Source organism: Astyanax mexicanus, unplaced genomic scaffold (genome assembly GCF_023375975.1).
Source record: "Astyanax mexicanus isolate ESR-SI-001 unplaced genomic scaffold, AstMex3_surface scaffold_34, whole genome shotgun sequence".
NCBI lineage: Eukaryota > Metazoa > Chordata > Actinopteri > Characiformes > Acestrorhamphidae > Astyanax > Astyanax mexicanus.
Genome location: NW_026040044.1, coordinates 1,510,001 through 1,527,581, shown reverse-complemented (window position 1 = coordinate 1,527,581; position 17,581 = coordinate 1,510,001). Strand labels below are relative to the sequence as shown.

The 17,581-nt window shown below is 35.7% G+C and overlaps 1 pseudogene; it reads right to left on the bottom strand.

Moving 5' to 3' along the window:
- Positions 1-3,808: 3,808 nt before the first annotated feature.
- Positions 3,809-17,581, bottom strand: part of LOC111196405 (vacuolar protein sorting-associated protein 52 homolog) — a 30,909-nt pseudogene continuing 17,136 nt past the window's right edge.

The following is a 17,581-nucleotide window of genomic DNA, read 5'->3' as shown; positions in this document are numbered from 1 at the left end:
AGATGGAGTATTAGTGTTGTTGGGTTGTAGTTAAGTTGCCAGATAGGTAACAAGCTGGTTAATCAATAATACTAATATTGATCATGTTGACTTTTCTCTGCTGTGTGAGCTACATAGTGTCACTCCCTGACAACGTTCATGCTCTCCGAGCTTCTGATTGCACTCACCTGGGGGCTGTTCCACGAAGCAAACTCAGTAAGTCAGTATGGATGAGTCTGGCTCATTTTGCTCAAATTTTTGTTCCACGAAAGAGGCTAGACTTAAGCCTGGTTCAGTTACTATAGCAACATATACATTTATAAAAAACCTGCTCTGTACCAGGCTAGAGTTAACGCTTAGCTTAGCTTAGCCGCAGCGCTTCTATTGGTCATCGCCACGGTTTTATCACATTGCAATTTATTGGTTCAATCTTAACAAATTCAGGCCAGTGTAAAATGAAATCCAGTATTTAATCACAGTTATTTTCAACAAAGATTTATTTGCATAAACTCTAGATCACAAAAACACATGTATTAGTATTAATGATGCCCAGGTACTTTAGATGAAGTTACTTTTAATCTTGTTCCGATTCATTGAAGTGTTTATATAAATTATATATTTGTTCAATATAAATAATATAAATGTTTGATTAACTTAATGATGCAAAAATCGAATGGATATAGACAACAACCTTAAAGATATTTGCATACAGGTGATATAAATTAGCAAAAAAATGTAGGCTATAAAAAAGAGCAGCCAACATTAAAGCCTGTACGCAGTGATTGACAATGGCGACCATTTGTAGACAATCGTGTAGATGAGTAGATTTTGGAATGCCAATGAATGGATTAAAAAATAAGCTCACTTATTTAATCGGTCTCCAGCTTCTCTGGCTTTATTAATACAAGAAGTGTTATTATGTTTTTATATTCATTAAATAGACGTATAAATAACTCCTGTTTAGAGCCGCCTAAAGTAAAAACTAAACACGGAGAGGCAGCGTTTAGTTACTACGCTGCTCTTAAATGGAACCAGTTAACAGAGAGCATTAGAAGAGCTCCAACACTAAACATGTTTAAATCCAGACTGAAAACCTACATGTTTGATCAGGCCTTTAGCTCAGCTTAAAACACTGCAGCTCCGCCCACTTTTATTCTGTAACGGCACTTTTATATTATGTTTTATTCATGCTTTATTCTTATTAATTCCTTGTTGTTCTTTTACATGTTTTTAATTTAATTCTCTTTGTTTTAATCATGTTTTAATCAATCATGCTTTATTCTTATTTTAGTTTTTATTTCCATTTTTACTGTTAATCTTTTACGTTTTTTTTTTTTTTTTTTATTTCTCTGTATATTTTCTAATTTGTAAAGCACTTTGAATGACCGTTGTGTATGAAAGGTGCTATATAAATAAACTTGCCTTGCCTTGCCTTGTTCAGCAGGAGAGAAAAAAGCAGCGCGTTTCTTCACCTCTTTAAACATTTTTCTCGGCTTTTTCATGGCTCGATTACTGAGGCTGTTTAAATACCGTGTGCGCGTGTGTGAGCCTTGATTACAAAAGCCTGGCTTGAATTAGTGGGAACAGGTTGAGTCTGAGTTGCGTTAGTGGAACGGAACGAGCTGGAAGTGAACTGTAACTCAAGCGAGGATTACTCAAATAAGTGCTGCTTTTTTAAGCTCGCTTCGTGGAACAGCCACCTGATCTATCTTGTATAAATACCACCCTGTTTTTATTGTTCCATCTTTCTCTAGAGTTCTCTACCTCTTATACTAAGCGTTTATTTTGTCCGTTTCACATTGTTAGCAATCTATTTTTGTGGGGTTTTTTTTATTATTCTTTTGTTTTGCCCTTACCATCATTTGTTTACCGTTGCCGAACCTATTTTCATATTTAGACTACACTTTAACTGTTGGATTCACAGAGTATGAACCTTTTTTTTTTTGCATGTTCACACTTTTTTTTATACTGACTCTGCCTGTACGTCTAACACTTGGGTTAAAATAAATATATATATATATATATTGGTATCTACATACATGTATCTGTCCTTGGTTTGGCCTCTTGTGACACATAGCCTTAAATGTGGTGGATTTTTTAATGTTTTTCAGGAAGCTAGAAGGTGAGAACTAAAAAACAGTAAAAACCCCCCTAAAAAACTTGTCTAATTCGTTAAGGTCAAAGAAAACATTTTTACAACAACAACAAAAACTGACAGACTGATTATCAGCACTGTGTTGTGAGCAGTGTTGTTGAGTTGTGGTCAAGCTTTTAGATAGATAACTATTTAGTTACTTAACATTATTTTTGTTTTTTTATTGATCTAATTTTGTTTTAGCGCTTTTTTATTTATTTATTTTATCTTTTTATTTGTTTTGTTACTGCTTTTACTTTTGACCTTTACATTTTTATTTCATTTATTTTCTTCCTTTTATAAATATATACATATATATATATATATTTTTAATAAATAATAATTAATGTAATTATTCTGCGTATTTATCTCTTTGTTTTATTGCTCTAAATTTTACCCTGTTTGCATATACTTTTATTTTGAATTATTAAACTATTTCTTAATTAAATCTTACATTGTTTGCTTGTTTTTATAATTTAAACTTAATTTTCACTCCCTGTAACTTTATGTAAAAGCTCAGCTACATTGAAAATGAGGGTTACCCTCAATGTATTTAGCGAGTGAAAATAAAGGTTGATTGATTGATTACTATTATTATTGATCATTCTTAAAACTGCTAATAACTCAATATCACTATCACTGTGTAAACTATGAGACTATGTAGCTCATATAGCAGGTAAACAGAGTCTAAATCTGATTACTAAAGAAATCCCAACGTTTTTTTTTGGCCGTTCTCACAATGTCTTTTTGATGTATTTTCTTTTGAGGTGTATTTTGTACTATGGATTTCTGTCCCTTCTTGTTTGTGAAGAACAATGACCTTTAGCCTAGATGGGTTCATGTGTCCAGGTGAACTATTCTGAGAAGTCCATGTTTATATATGATTGGAATGTCACATGAGGGGTCAATGCCACTTCTTAAAAAGGTCATGTCTCCATATATGGTAAAGCTATACATGGGGTGGTCGGAACATAGGGTGGTTTTGGTATGAGAGCTATGGGAGTGACTGTGGGAAAGCTATATAAACTGTTTAGACCACGAGACTGAGAGAGAGAGGAGGGACAATCAGATCGGGAAACATCTCTCTCCAAGGCCTGGGCTGGGAAGCCTTGAAGATATTGTCTTAGTCTTTGTAATAAATAATTGTATTACACTTAAGGCAAAGTCTGCGGTGTCTTCTTCCTCATCTTCAAGCATCTTCACAGCAAAGAGACAGCGGTAAACGACAGTACATCTGTCTGAATGCTGTGTAAGTGCTTTGCATAACGTTTCAGTTTTATTCTCGCAAGAATCTCAACAGATGTGAAGTTATGAGTTCAGGCTGCAGCTGAGCTTCACAGAGAATTCGCTCGAGTCTCACTGTTAAAAGATCAGGCTATTTAGACAGAGAATTTTAGATTTTAGTTTAGTTTTTTCTCAGATCACTGCTGCTATCAATTTTCCAGATTACTAACAGGCCTTTTTCCTTCCTTTTTAACATTAAATTCGCATGAATTCCTACTGAGTCAGACATGAGCTTGTCTGGAAATGTGGCTTCTCATATATTCATACTCAACAGATCATCCAATCACTTTTCAGACATATTGTTTTTATACAGGTTCCTCCGCTGTCCGTTTCCGTTGAAGCCATAAGTAAATCAGAGTGAAACTTGCGTGTCTGATGTTTTTCGCTAAGCACCCACACAGTACCAGTGAAGAACTTAAAAACATTTATTTCACATCATTTTCCATTCTGCCAGACGTTAACTCAGACACAACACTGTAACACAAGCATAACATAAGAGTTAAAATATTCACACCTTGGTCTCTTATCAGCTTTAATATCTGAGAAACATTCCCACAGTTCAGTTTATAATGAAGAAGATCTCCTCTGAAGTATCATTATAATGTTAAGAACGTTCCTCAGACAGCGGAATGAAAAACAGCATGTTATTATGATCACAGTAGAGACGTCCAGACAACTGGTGATTCTCATCACATTCTCCTGATTATATTTCCACCAGCTTTAGAGCATCGGAGGGAGAGGGTCATTACTGAAGGGTTGAGCAGATTTTTTTTACTGAAGGTTGATCAGATTTTTTTACTGAAGGTTGATCAGATGTTTATTATGGTCTGTTAGAAGTTGGGTTTGTGTTTCTTCACCTCCACCATGAGGTGGTGCAGGTTGATGAGCTCGGAGCGGACGGCCAGGCTGCGGAAGGTGGGCTGGGAGAGGATCTTGTGGAAGCCGTGGTAGTACTGGATCAGCTGAGTCAGCGCCCCCTAGTGATCAAACACACACACACACACACACACACACACAACACTCAGTTAAATACTGCTGTTTCACATGGAGATAATTAAACAGTCAGACCAAGCGCTTTTTAATTATTTTTGAGTGTATAGACTTTAAATATATTCACACCTAAGATATCTTTACAAACATTTAGACTAGTAGTTTAGACTAGAGTGTTTATGAGTTGAAATCATAAGAATATTGATGATTTGAGTTCATTACATGACTTATAAATTATTACTTTGATAAAATACATGGAGAAACAGCATCAGTGGAGTTATTTTATTTCTCTTGATAATCAATAATCACACCCCTAGGATACATGTAGATACTAAACACCTGACACTCAGAGCAGCCTATACCTTTCAGTATTTAATCAGGACACACAAAGAGAACTATATACAAAATACAAACATTTTAACGTTTTACTCTAAATAAATAAAAAATTAGTTTAGTGTAAAATAACTACTTAAATTAGTAAAAATGTGCGAGTAAAATAAAAACTATATAAAGTAGTGCGCACACCATACCTAGCTTTAGTTTGAGTAAAGCAGGTAGTTTCACACTTTTGAGTCTTTATTTACTGATATTATTTGGTTTGAAACATCATATAAATATGTTTGAAGCACTAAAGGTAAATAATATTGGTTGGGGAAGGAGATTTTTCACTTTTTTAGGTGTTTTTCTCTCAATGGGTTTCTTGTAGATTTAGCTTTACCGCACTGGGATGTGATCACTATTTTTAGAAAGAGTAAGTTTAAGCTCCGCCCTTTCTAACCATATATGGATTATGTTAATGTGTGAAGGGATTCCTGAGTAATTAAGCTGAGAACACGAAAAGGTGAGATTTTAGACGGAAAATCTGTTTATAGGGTTTTAAGGGTAAAGGCTCTGAGTGGTCCAGCGGTCTAAGGCGCTGCGACAATGATCGGGAGATTGCTGATTCGAATCCCAGTCATGCAGCTTGCCATCAGCTGCCGGAGATGGTGGTACCTGAATGATGCTGGTGCCGTTTTTGAAGTTGGTGAAGGATCTCATCACATCTTGACTCAGAGCTTCTACTGACTGTTTCCAGCTGCTGGAGAATCCTCGAACCAGCTGAGTGATCCGAACTGATACACAGAGAACAACACAAACAGAGAGATCCAGTTTATTCTAATCTAATTCTGTTCACATACATTATAAAAAATCCCTTTAATCCCAAAGATGATCTGTTCCCAGTCCCTAAAACTCCAGCTAAAGCTAATATTTACATACACACACAGCTCACACGAACATAGAAACCCCCTCTACTGTGTGCGTATATATATTTTATGTAAATATGTAATTATTTACTGAAGCCTGAGGGATTATTGTGGTTGCTGGGTAAGTCCGGTTCACTAATGGGAGTTTCCTTTAATGAAAGAAAAACTATAATACACAGATACACTAATTTATGTATGAAAATATACAGTACTGTACAAGAGTTTTAGCTTTTTTATCTCAGCAATATGACTGTTTTTACCTGATAAAAAAACACCACATATGATTTAAGCAGATTTCTCCTGGATGCTCCTCAGTCAGCATGTGTATATTATATTATGTTCAGTTCCGTCAGCAGCTCACCTGATTTACCACATTTACCAATTTATTACCAAACCAGGTGTTGATTAATATGAGAAGAACTATAAAAAATAACTCTATTAAACTCAGATTAAAAGGAGAGATTATGAGATGTTGTTTTTGCTTTTTATTGTTTTATTGTTTATTGTTTTATTTATTGTAATATTAGTTTACGTTTTACTGAGATAATAAACAAACACTTACTGCACAGATAAGAAGCTTTTTCTTTAATGAAATTCCCCACAAATGCCTAAAACTTTTGCACAGTACTGTATGGAAATATAAATACAGTACAAGTACAGATTACTGCACAGGACCTGAGTAGATTAAGAGAATTGGAGAATAAATAAATATGTAGAAAGTGAGCAAGGTGCTGTTTTAAAAGTCTGGTTATCAGTGTTTTTTTTGGTTATTTATTTATGTAATTTTATTTTTTGTTATTTGTGCAGTGTTCTGTAGGTGTGTGAGGGTTCTGAAGTGTTCAGTTCCTGTACAGCGATTGAGTAAAAGCTCTTTTTTTTAAGTCGGTTTTTCCTGGATGTGATGAAAAACCTGCTGTGCTTCTAAACACACAAGGAAAATGTGAAGGTTAATAAGCTGAGAGGAAGCAGATGGAGGGGGACGTACTGTTCAGTAAACAGGATTTTATCTGATGACCTGTGGTACCTCTAGCTGGGTGTTGTTTAGTAAATCTCACGCTCACTGAAATCAGGGGAAAGTTCCAGAGCGGTCACCAGTCTGTGTTTAATAACAAACATTTAAAATCTAAATACCATCAACAGCAGTGCTTACTTCACACATCCCTCAATGCCATTGGTTCGCGCCATACACATAGACTGTGTATAGCTGGACAGAGCACCGTCTCTCTAAAGTGAAGCCACGGGCGCCGAGTAGTCCAGCAATCTAAAGCGCTGCCACTATGAGCGGGAGGTCGCATGTTCGAATCTCGCTCATGCAGCTTAACCATCAAGCTGCCGGCGCTCAGAGGGAGCACAATTGGCCCTGCTCCCTCCGGGTGGGTACAGTAGATGGTGCTCTCTCCCCACATCACTGATGTGATGTCTGCAGCACAGGGCATCTGTGAGCTGATGTATCAGAACCGAGTCGCTGCGCTTTCCTCCGAGTGCCCGGCTGCTCAGCAATGCTACAGCATCAGCATCGGAGGAGGCGTGTGTTAGTCTTCACCCTCCTGGTGTGTTGGAGCATCACTAGTGATAGGGGGAGTCCTAGTGAGTGGGTTGGGTAATTGGCCATGTAAATTGGGAAGAAAATGGAAAAAATTAGAGGAAAAAAAAAAGAAAAGTGGGGCGCCCCCTGCTGTTCGGCTGCAGAAAGCTGTGTAACCCCACCCATCCCCATAGGTTTCAATGGCAAAACAGAACAACTTTTAATCACATTTTTTTTCTAATATACTGTAATTCTACCTCCATTATTTAAATGCAGCAGCTAGTGTAACCTCTGCTTATATTGTCAAATTTTTATATCCCCACAGAATTCGGTTTTTAAAACGTTATTCAGCTCTATTCAAAAAAGGTGTGGTTATTGTAAAAGGGCTGGTTATGGGCGGGACCAATAACAGACCGTTAGCTGCAGCCTGTGACCTCGAGGCAGCCCTCAGGGGCGGGGTTATTCAAATGAGTAGGCGGTCTCTCCACAGTCTTTTTCCCTCCTCTGGTCTCTACTGCGCAGACAGGATCAGCAACATGGAGGAAGACTTTAGCTTCATTTTTATTGAATGAATGGGAACGGAGACACGACATCCATCTTTTTTACAGTCTCTGATTCGCGCTCAGTCAGCTAAGAATGGGTCTGATTGGTTGTGAAAAATTGACTTCAGACTTTTGCAACACGATCTGCTTCTCGAGATGAATCAGAGGAAAGCAGAGAAAGACGTGGCTGAGTTAAAATAAGGTGTGTTTTATATTAAAATCAGCAGTTCTGCTCGCGCACTGAGAAAGAATCATTAATTAACTCATTAGGACTCCCCCTATCACTAGTGATGCCCAAATACACCAGGAGGGTGAAGACTAACACACGCCTCCTCCGATACATGTGAAGTCAGCCACCGCTGACCGAGTAGCATCACATTACCGAGTAGCATCACAGCGCTAACACTCGGAGGAAAGCGCAGCGACTCGGTTCTGATACATCAGCTCACAGACGCCCTGTGGTGCAGACATCACCCTTTAGTGATGTGGGGACAGAGCGCCATCTACCCACCCGGAGGGAGCAGGGCCAATTTTGCTCCCTCTGAGCGCCGACAGCTTGATGGTAAGGCTGCATGAGCGGGGGTTCGAACCTGCGACCTTCCGCTCGCAGTGGCAGCGCTTTAGACCTCTGGACCACTCAGCACCCTCCAGGCTGAATTATCTACTGTTTTTCTCTGAACTCCGTGCTCCTCCGCTAATTTTAGTCCCGTCCGGACGCACATCTCTGAGTTTCGTCTCCTCGCCTTTAATAAAATAGATATTTTCTATTCTATTCTTTGGGCACACCACAGTTTCCACGGAGATCCACGTTAAAAACACAACAGCGAGTGGAAATGGAGGAGCTACTGAACGCTGTGATGTCATGTGACATCACGTCCCCCTAAAAAATTTCACACAGGACCTATTTTAGCTGTAACTGTTAACTGTAATTGATGTTGTTGTCAAGCTACTTTTGTGGAGGGTGGAGTGGGTGGATGCTGGTGTTTCAGGGAGTCTCCGTGTCTATGCTACCTTCTGGCTCTCTAACTTTAGGTAGGCTGTTTTATTAATTGCCCACCCTTGATAAATGTATTAATAAATGTATTGATTTATTGGAAATTTACCCTCATCGTTCTTCAGTTTGTCCAGCTGCCCTTTCTCCATCAGAGCCTCGCTCTCCTTCACAAACGTGATCATTCCTCCAAACGGTGGAGCTAAAATCTCCTCTATAAACTCCTAAATCACAGAGAGAGAAAAAATAAAATAAGATAATCCTTTATTAATCCCACAATGAGAAAATTTACAATGTTACAGCAGTACAGAGGAAACGGCAGAGAAACAGGTCAGGAAAATATATATAAACAAATAATAATATATATAATAATAATAATATATATGCACAAACAAAAAAAAAAAAACAACATTCATAAACTTTAAATAGCTATAAAACACAGTGCAGGTAGAGGCAAAAAAAAATAACATGGGCTTAAATAAAGCCTCTAACTTAATAATATATATATAAAAAAATCTATATTATAACAAACATAACAAAAGAAAAATCTAAATATATATTAAAATATATATATATATATATATATAAGATTACAGAAAATATTAAAATACTAAAAAATAAATACTAAAAAAATACAGTATATATATAGAGAGAGATAGAGAGAGAGAGAGAGAGAGAGAGAGAGAAAGAGAGAGAGAGAGAAAGAGAGAGAGAGAGGGAGAGAAAGAGAGAGAGAGAGGGAGGTTTATCAGGTGAACTCCAGTGAGTCACAGTGTTGAATCACATCTTCAGATGATTCGGATCAGGGAAAATACTGAACTTCTGAAAGGGTTTCTGTTCTGATTCATTCAGCAGTGATCTGAGGTTTAAGAATTTAGGGCGGAGTCCCGGCTGTGCTCTAAAACAACACTAACAGTGCAGTGTTTTTACTGTACACTAATATTAATAGTACGGGTTTAGCAGGTTAATACACATAAATATCAATTTACTAACCCTGTGCAATCATTTTTATTTAATTTAAATAACATTTTTTTATTATTTTCCATTGTATAGTATCAGTCAAATTTTAGACACACCTCCTAAATGTAATGTTAATTATAGATTAATATTAAAGAGATGAAAATGATTAACGGACACATACTGAATTCTGTAGTAAAGAGTATAAAAGTGTAATTTCTCCACATTAATCTCCTGATCTAAACCTGATCAACTGAGATTAAGGTGATTTGAGGTGATTTAATTGGGATGAGCTGGAGCTTCACAGCACAGTGAAGGAAAAGCAGCAGCTATTGTTCAGCACCTCCAGAAACTCCTTCATCTTCAAGACGCTGAGAAAACTATTCCAGGTGACTCTCCCTCATGAAGACACTGAGATTAAAATGCAGATCTGAACTCAAATATAAAGTAGAATCTAAAGAATAAACCTGATTCTGATTTATTATTAATAATAATTCAGCATGTGTTCCTGTAGAGCTTTAATATAGTCTACAATATTAAATTTACCATGTAAAAAATCATAAAAAGAAAGAGAAAACACACTAAATAATAGGAAAAGAAGTGTGTCAAAACCTTTCATTGGTATTATATTTGATGAATATAATATTTTATATTTTGTATGTTTGTATATATGTTGCTATTTATTTTTGTAAAATTGTTCCAGAATAAATTAGTATCATATTTTACGGTACAAAACTCTAATTTCTCTCCTAAAAACTGTTTATTAAACTGTTTAGTAAAGCGCTTCTGGGTACCACCTAAAAATAAGACTACCTTTATAAAGGATTTATAAATGGTTTATAAACTAGATTATTATTAATTATTATTGATTTTGTTGTAAATGCCTTAAAAACCATTGATAAGCAGTTAAACACAATTAAACACAATTAAAAAAGCAACAGTGGCAACTTATTTATTTTACTCATTTCATTTATGGTAAATAGTTAAACATATTTATAAATATATTAATATGACTGGTTTAATGCTGATTGATGGAAAAGTGCTTTACAAAGTAAAATCAGTATCTTAAAAAATCTGTAGAATCATAGTGTGGAATCAGTACATTTCTATTTCTGCGTTGTCATATATTTATTAACTGCTTATTAATGAGTTTTAAAGTATTTGCAACCTGATTAATAACCATTAATAAACGCATTTATAAACCATTCATAAGCCCTTTATAAAGGTAGCCTCATTTTAAAGTGTTACCAGCTTCTGTTTATTTACAGTAAGCTTAGATTTCCAGATTTCCACTAAGGCTGGGTGCAGCAGCATTAGCATTAGCAGCTAACCGCAGCAGCTAGCGCTAGCCGTGGATGGCGCTAGTAAACACTGTCTGATGGAGATACACTGAGGAACCCTGAGAGGTTCGTCTTTTGTAGCTTGTTTTTTAACACAGTAAACACGCAGACTACAGTCTGATATATACTCACCTCTGAACAGCGAAAGAGCTAGCGCTGCGGGTTTCGGCTAATGCTAATGCTAATACTAAAGACACACTGACATGCCCTAAATTAAGCTGCATGGTGCACGATTAACAGCTCATATATTGATCACTAAAATATAGGGGTGGGAATCGTTTACTATCTCACGATTCGATTCGATTCCGATTTTGGGGGCCACGATTCGATTCAAAATCGATTTTTGATTCAAAACGATTTGAATTATAAAAATTTCTGCTTCTGGCTTATGAATCTTATTGAAAAAAAACCCTCCATAATATACACTGGTCCTGGAGCAGGTAATGTGTTACAAAAACAATAAAATGTGCAGGAATGTGGGTCCTCAGTGACAGAGGAATCACTGGGATATCACAATGACGTTAATGAACAATAAATAAATAATAAATAACACTGCTTTATTACCAGGCTACTAGCGGTGGTGTGTAGGTGACGCTGCTGGGCTGATGTGATGATAGCAGTGGAGCGCTAAAGTTCAGGAGCAGCTGCTGATTAACTAGTTAATTTAAGGTGGTTGTATTTCTTCAGAAAGGGGGCAGGAGGTGGAGAAATTAATTCATATGGTCCATTCCTTAATTCCTCTGTGATGAGGAGCTGAAATTAGCTCTGATTAGCTTATTGTATTTTTCCGTTCCGCCTTAAATGCTGCAGCCCGCTGCCACCTGTAGCGTTATTTAAGGTGGAACTGGAAAGTTAGCTAGTTAGCTAGCTAACAGTTACTGAAACTAACTACTAGCGATCTTTTTTATGCTTGTTATGAAGCATTCTGCCATAAAACATTGAAACTACACGTTAATCTAATGTAATATAGTGCTTGTTCTGCCATCTTACCGGTGATTCTCAAACACCTACGCTCTGTGTGTGTCTGGAAGATCTCCGTTTGAAGGGACAAGCCCTATCCCCAGGGTTGCCAGGTCCAACAAAAATACCCAGCCCAAAATCAGTCTAAAACCCGCCCCTCAGAATCGATTTTGGGACATTTTAAATCGATTCTGAATCGTAGTAAATGAGAATCAAGATTCTTATGTGAATCGATTTTTTGGCACACCTCTACTAAAATAGTGCATTTAGTAATAAAATTTCTGTTCTGAATCGATTTGAGCTGATTAATTGTTTGTAAATCACTATTCTGATTAATTTCCCAGAATTCCTGTGTTCTGTTTACCTGTGTTCTGGCCAGGAGAAGCTGCTGAAATCCTTCAACTTCTTTACTGTCATCAGCTGCTCTCTCCTACAACACAACACAATATATACCACAACATATCATCAGACCACGCCCACTCATATAGGTTCATATAAAATGCATACGTTTAATTCTGCAAATTCCTTTCACATTGTTTCCGCTAAACTGAACAGGTTTTGAGTTTGTTTTTAAAAGATAGATATGAGAGGATAGAACGCAAACATTAACTGAACCTGTTCATTTACCAGTTAGAAAATCATTCTGAAACAGGAGACTGACAGGTTGTTAGATTGATTGTTAAAACAGTTAATAGGTCTGAATGTGAAACATGGTGGTGGTAGTATCGGTTCTTGGGCTTGCATGGTCTCTTCTGGAAAGGGCTTTACAATTTTACATTAAACATTTTTCTAAAATTGTTCCACAGATTTTTTTTGTGTTTTGTTTTTTTTTGCAGATTTTTGCAGCACTTTAGGGACAGTAGGAAAAATACCACATAATATTAGAAACGAATGAAATTGATTTAACTTGATTATGATTAAACATGTTAATCTAAAAGTCAAATTCATGTGTACATTTTACATTTTACAATATTTTGTATTGTACAGTACAGAGGTCACACGTTTTAAAAAAAGTTTATTATAGTTATTCATTATTTTGTCTAGTATGTTTCCTACAGTCCCTAAAAATGTAATTTGCCGCTAGAGAAAAATGCATAAGTGTGGGGGGGTTCTGCCACAATCTCAGCCAAATATAAATCATATAAATTCAGTATTTAGTTCAATAAAATTAAATCAAATTTCAGTACAAAATTTAGGGCAGTAAAATAGTGCATTTTGGAACCATAAAACAGGACTGAATAGTAAAAAGAGTTAAAACCCCTCCTTTCTACTGTGAATAAAATATGGGTCTGTGAGATTTTATTCTGTTTATTCTGATTTTATTCTGTTTTTATTTATTTACTGGGACCTAACCATAAATAAACCAAGTTTTATTAACATTAATTTCAGAATCTAAATCTTAATTTCTCTTTATAGCAGGTATAACAAGATTAAGGTGCAATCCTCTCTGGTGTTATAAACAATAAACAATAAAGTTAGAAAAATACAATTTCAGTATAAAATGAACAGAAAAAATAGCATATAAAACATTTACAGAAGATGAGAGAAACATTGCCTTGATAAACAATTAAAAATTGCAAATACTAATATATTAAGTAATTGCAGCCCCTTGTTGCATAAAAATAGATTTAACTATTTTTTAGCAAATTTGTTGTGGTTTTGATAGTTTTCATGGTTCTGTAACAACTCATTTTTTCAGTGTGATTAAAACTAGTTTTGTCAATCGATTAAAAAATTAAATTTGCTTCTTTAGAACAATTTTCTGTGATTCACGGCGATTAATCGCACTTGTTCTTCTAAGATGCTTAAGAAGTTTTTATAGTGGATATTTAAATGTAAAGAAATCATGATTTTTTTTTTCATGTGGCGCTGGAATAAAGAATATATGATAAATTGGATAGAGGAAGAAAACTTTTTTACTTTATTATAAACATCTCAGCTTAGCTGTAAGGATTTCTGAATTAGAATTAGAATTAGCTGAGAATACAAAATAAAAATCTCAGGAAGTGTTTTTGGTATTGCACACATGCTCACAATGAGGGGGGATGAACATTTAAATGGCCTGTGGGAAATACTGTATGTAACGGCCAGTATTCAGTAATGTGTACACTGTCCCTTTAAGAGCTCGTTATGCTAACTGCACAGGGAGTGTGTAGCTACTCAGAGTGTGTGTTATGCTGTAATTAACACATTAATTAAATGTGTTTTAGTGCTGCATTAGTTCATGTATGATCTAATTAGTACATAAGTGGAGTCTGAGTGTTCTATCTGCTCCATGTGCTTCATGTATCACCTGCCCCAAAGCTCACTATCTGGGTTGGAGCTGGAAGTCTAAACCGAGATCTGGAGCATTACAACAATTTTAACAATTCAGCCACAAAAAAAAAAACAGCACGTTGGGCGGGGGCGGGGCAAACTTTGTGGCGTAAATAACTTGCGTTAAATAAATAATACCGCGTTACTGATTCCATTGCGTTAACGTTTTAACGTTGACAGTCCTATAAAAACATCCAAACTGCTGTTCTAATTCCGACCGTTCACACAGTGATCAATAACTCCTAATTAATAATTCAGATCATTAATAAAGTGAGATAGAGTTTGAGTTTCTCACCATCAGCACCCCCAGCATCATGTCGTAGTTGTTGATGAGGAAGATCAGCTGATCTTTTCTGGAGGGAAACTCAGCCGCCATCTTCAGCACGAAGTTCTCCACCTCGATCTGAGACAGGAAATGATGTAATAATATTTCATATCAGGACATGATCTCATCAGTTATTAAACCCTGCTCTGATTGGTTAATGCCGGTACCTGGAGCTGACCCAGCAGGGCGTTGGTTCTCTCGTTGGGGAAGGTCTGGTTTATACTCACTATAGCGGAGGAGAATTCAGCGTAGCGCCGGGTGATCTGCAGAAATAAAAACATGTATTAAATAAATCTCATATCACCCTGATTTAGTGATCTATAAGCAAACTGTTAACCGTGCAGCTTGATTTAGGGCGTGTCTGAGTGTCTTTGCTATCGTAACGACGGGAAAAGTACACCTTGTGCAGTAGGGCTGCAGCGATTAGTCGATATAATCGACAATGTCCATTATTCAAATTTGTCGACTAGAAATTTCATTGTGAATTAATCGTTAATTTGTAACAGTCCTGCATTACACTAAAGCTCACACAGTCTCCAAAATCAGATCAAACACGACTGATTACATATTTAATCACTAAATATTGTAATTTCCACGTTTAAACAACGTTCAGATATTTAAATGCCATTTAAATCTCAAATTCAGCTGTTTTTCTATTGTTTCTATTGCTAATCGAAAAAATAATCATGCACTTTATTGGAAACTTGAGCTCACTGGACATTAGAGGTGTGCAATATTGTATCATACATAATAATATTATTAAAAATTAAGTTTTTTTATAATTGAAAACAAGAATATTTACTATATTTACTCTTAAATATTTGTTTATAGTTTTTATGCACGCACAAACATGCTGTGCTTTAGTGATTTGGTGGTTGACTTCTGCTACATTAGTTTATTTTGTCATAAATGGTGCTCTTATTATATTACATTATATTCAATAATAAATAAATAAATAATCAGCAGAAGTAATCGTTGAATAATCGACTAATCGAATAAATAATCGTCAGATTAGTCGACTACCAAAATAATCATCATTAGTTGCAGCTCTAAATGTACAAAGCAAAAGTCATGTACTAATTCTCATAATTAATCATGCGTGTGGTTTTGAAATAATTTCGGGCGTAACGTGAAATAAACCAATCAGAGTGCCTCTTGCTCATCATTCTCTTTAAGAGTAGATCATGTGAGCTCTGTCTTTGGTGGATTGCTATTGTAACGGTGCAGCTACCTGGACGTGTCCAACGTACTGTAAAGTAAACATACTGATTTAAACAGAAAGAATTCTAAAGCTTTAAACTAAAAAATCATGTTTGTTTTAAGCTTATAGAGTTTATACTGGATTTTGTAAACATTTTTTAGTTTGTTCATAAAAAAAAAAAAGAGGCCTTTTTAGAGGACACTAGCCGTGTGCCGTATCGTATCGTACGCAATGATATCGCCAGCATTTTTAACTATGATATTATATCCTGAAATATGGCGCCATATCACCCACCCCTAATTATCACATCAAGGTTCTACTTTTATACTGTCTTTATCAAAAGAAAAAATAACACTGTTCTCATTTCCCATTATATATCTACTAGAGACAGATTATATCTGTCCAGTATCATTTATTTTACTTTAATCCTGGATAAATATGGAGATATTTAGAGTGTATTATTATTATTATCATAATATTCTGGATCATTGACTTCTTTTACAAATCAGATAAAATTCTTGTATCGTTTAATATCTTAGTTAGCCGTATCATATTGCATGCAATAATAAAATTCTAATTTTTTTTTTATTAATTCAGTGTTTTGTCATTTCGCCCAAAGTATCGTTATCGTTAAAAAAACATGAAATATCGTGATATTATTTTAGAGCCATATTGCCCACCCCTAGAGGACATTAATTTATTATTTACTTTGTGATAAAATGCCATGTTTTGATATTGAAGTTCCAATAATAATGTATAAAAATGTATAATAAAAATTTAATTGCCAAAATATCGAATCAGGACTCAATATCGGCACTAGAGCCGGACGATATCGAGGATAATATGAACCTAAAATAATATCACAATATTTCAGAGTACTTTTGCGAAAATGATACACTTGGCGATGAAACACAAGACTGACATCTTTATTAATTTTAAAGTAAATATTATTATTTTAAATAGCATTATTTTTATTATTATTAAACACAATTTATACATTTAGCAGAAAATCTATAAATGTTTGTTTCATAAACAGTAACAGTAAGACTCTTATTTTGCATAAAAGAATAATAGCATCTCAGAGTGGTCCAGCAGACTAAGCGCTGCCACTATGATCAGGAGATCACTGGTTCGAATCCCGTTCATGTAGCTTAACTAGGCATCAGCTGCTGGAGCCCTGAGAGAGCACAGTTGGTCTTGCTCTCTCTGGATGGGTATGGTAGATGGCGCTCTTTAATAATAACAATAATACTAACAGCATGACAAAATGAAAAATAATAAAAGAAAATCTATAAAAAATATAAAATATAGCATATTTACCGCATATAAACTGTAAGGAAACTATTAAACAGTAAATACAGTAAATAGCAAAACATAATAGATTGGGCTCAATCTAATATTACAATGCACAATAACACAATATTGATTTTTTAATTATTGTGTCAGATTTTTCCGATATTAATGTGTACGATACGATACAGCTTATGTCTAATCGATAGGCACTAGACATCCCTAGTGTGTGTATGTGTAGTGTGTGTGTGTGTGTGTATTCATACGTAGTGAGGTCTGGTATCCAGTACTCCCAGTTTCTGAGGGTCGGTGTTTCTGATGCTCTGAATGTTCATCTCCAGAATCAGCTCAAACCTCGGCCACAACATCTCCAACACCGCCTCCCAGTACCTACACACACACACACACACACACACACACCAGGAGTAAAGCAGCATAAAGTTATCCAAAAGCAGTGTGTAAGACTGGTGGAGGAGAACATAATGCCAAGATGCATGATTAAA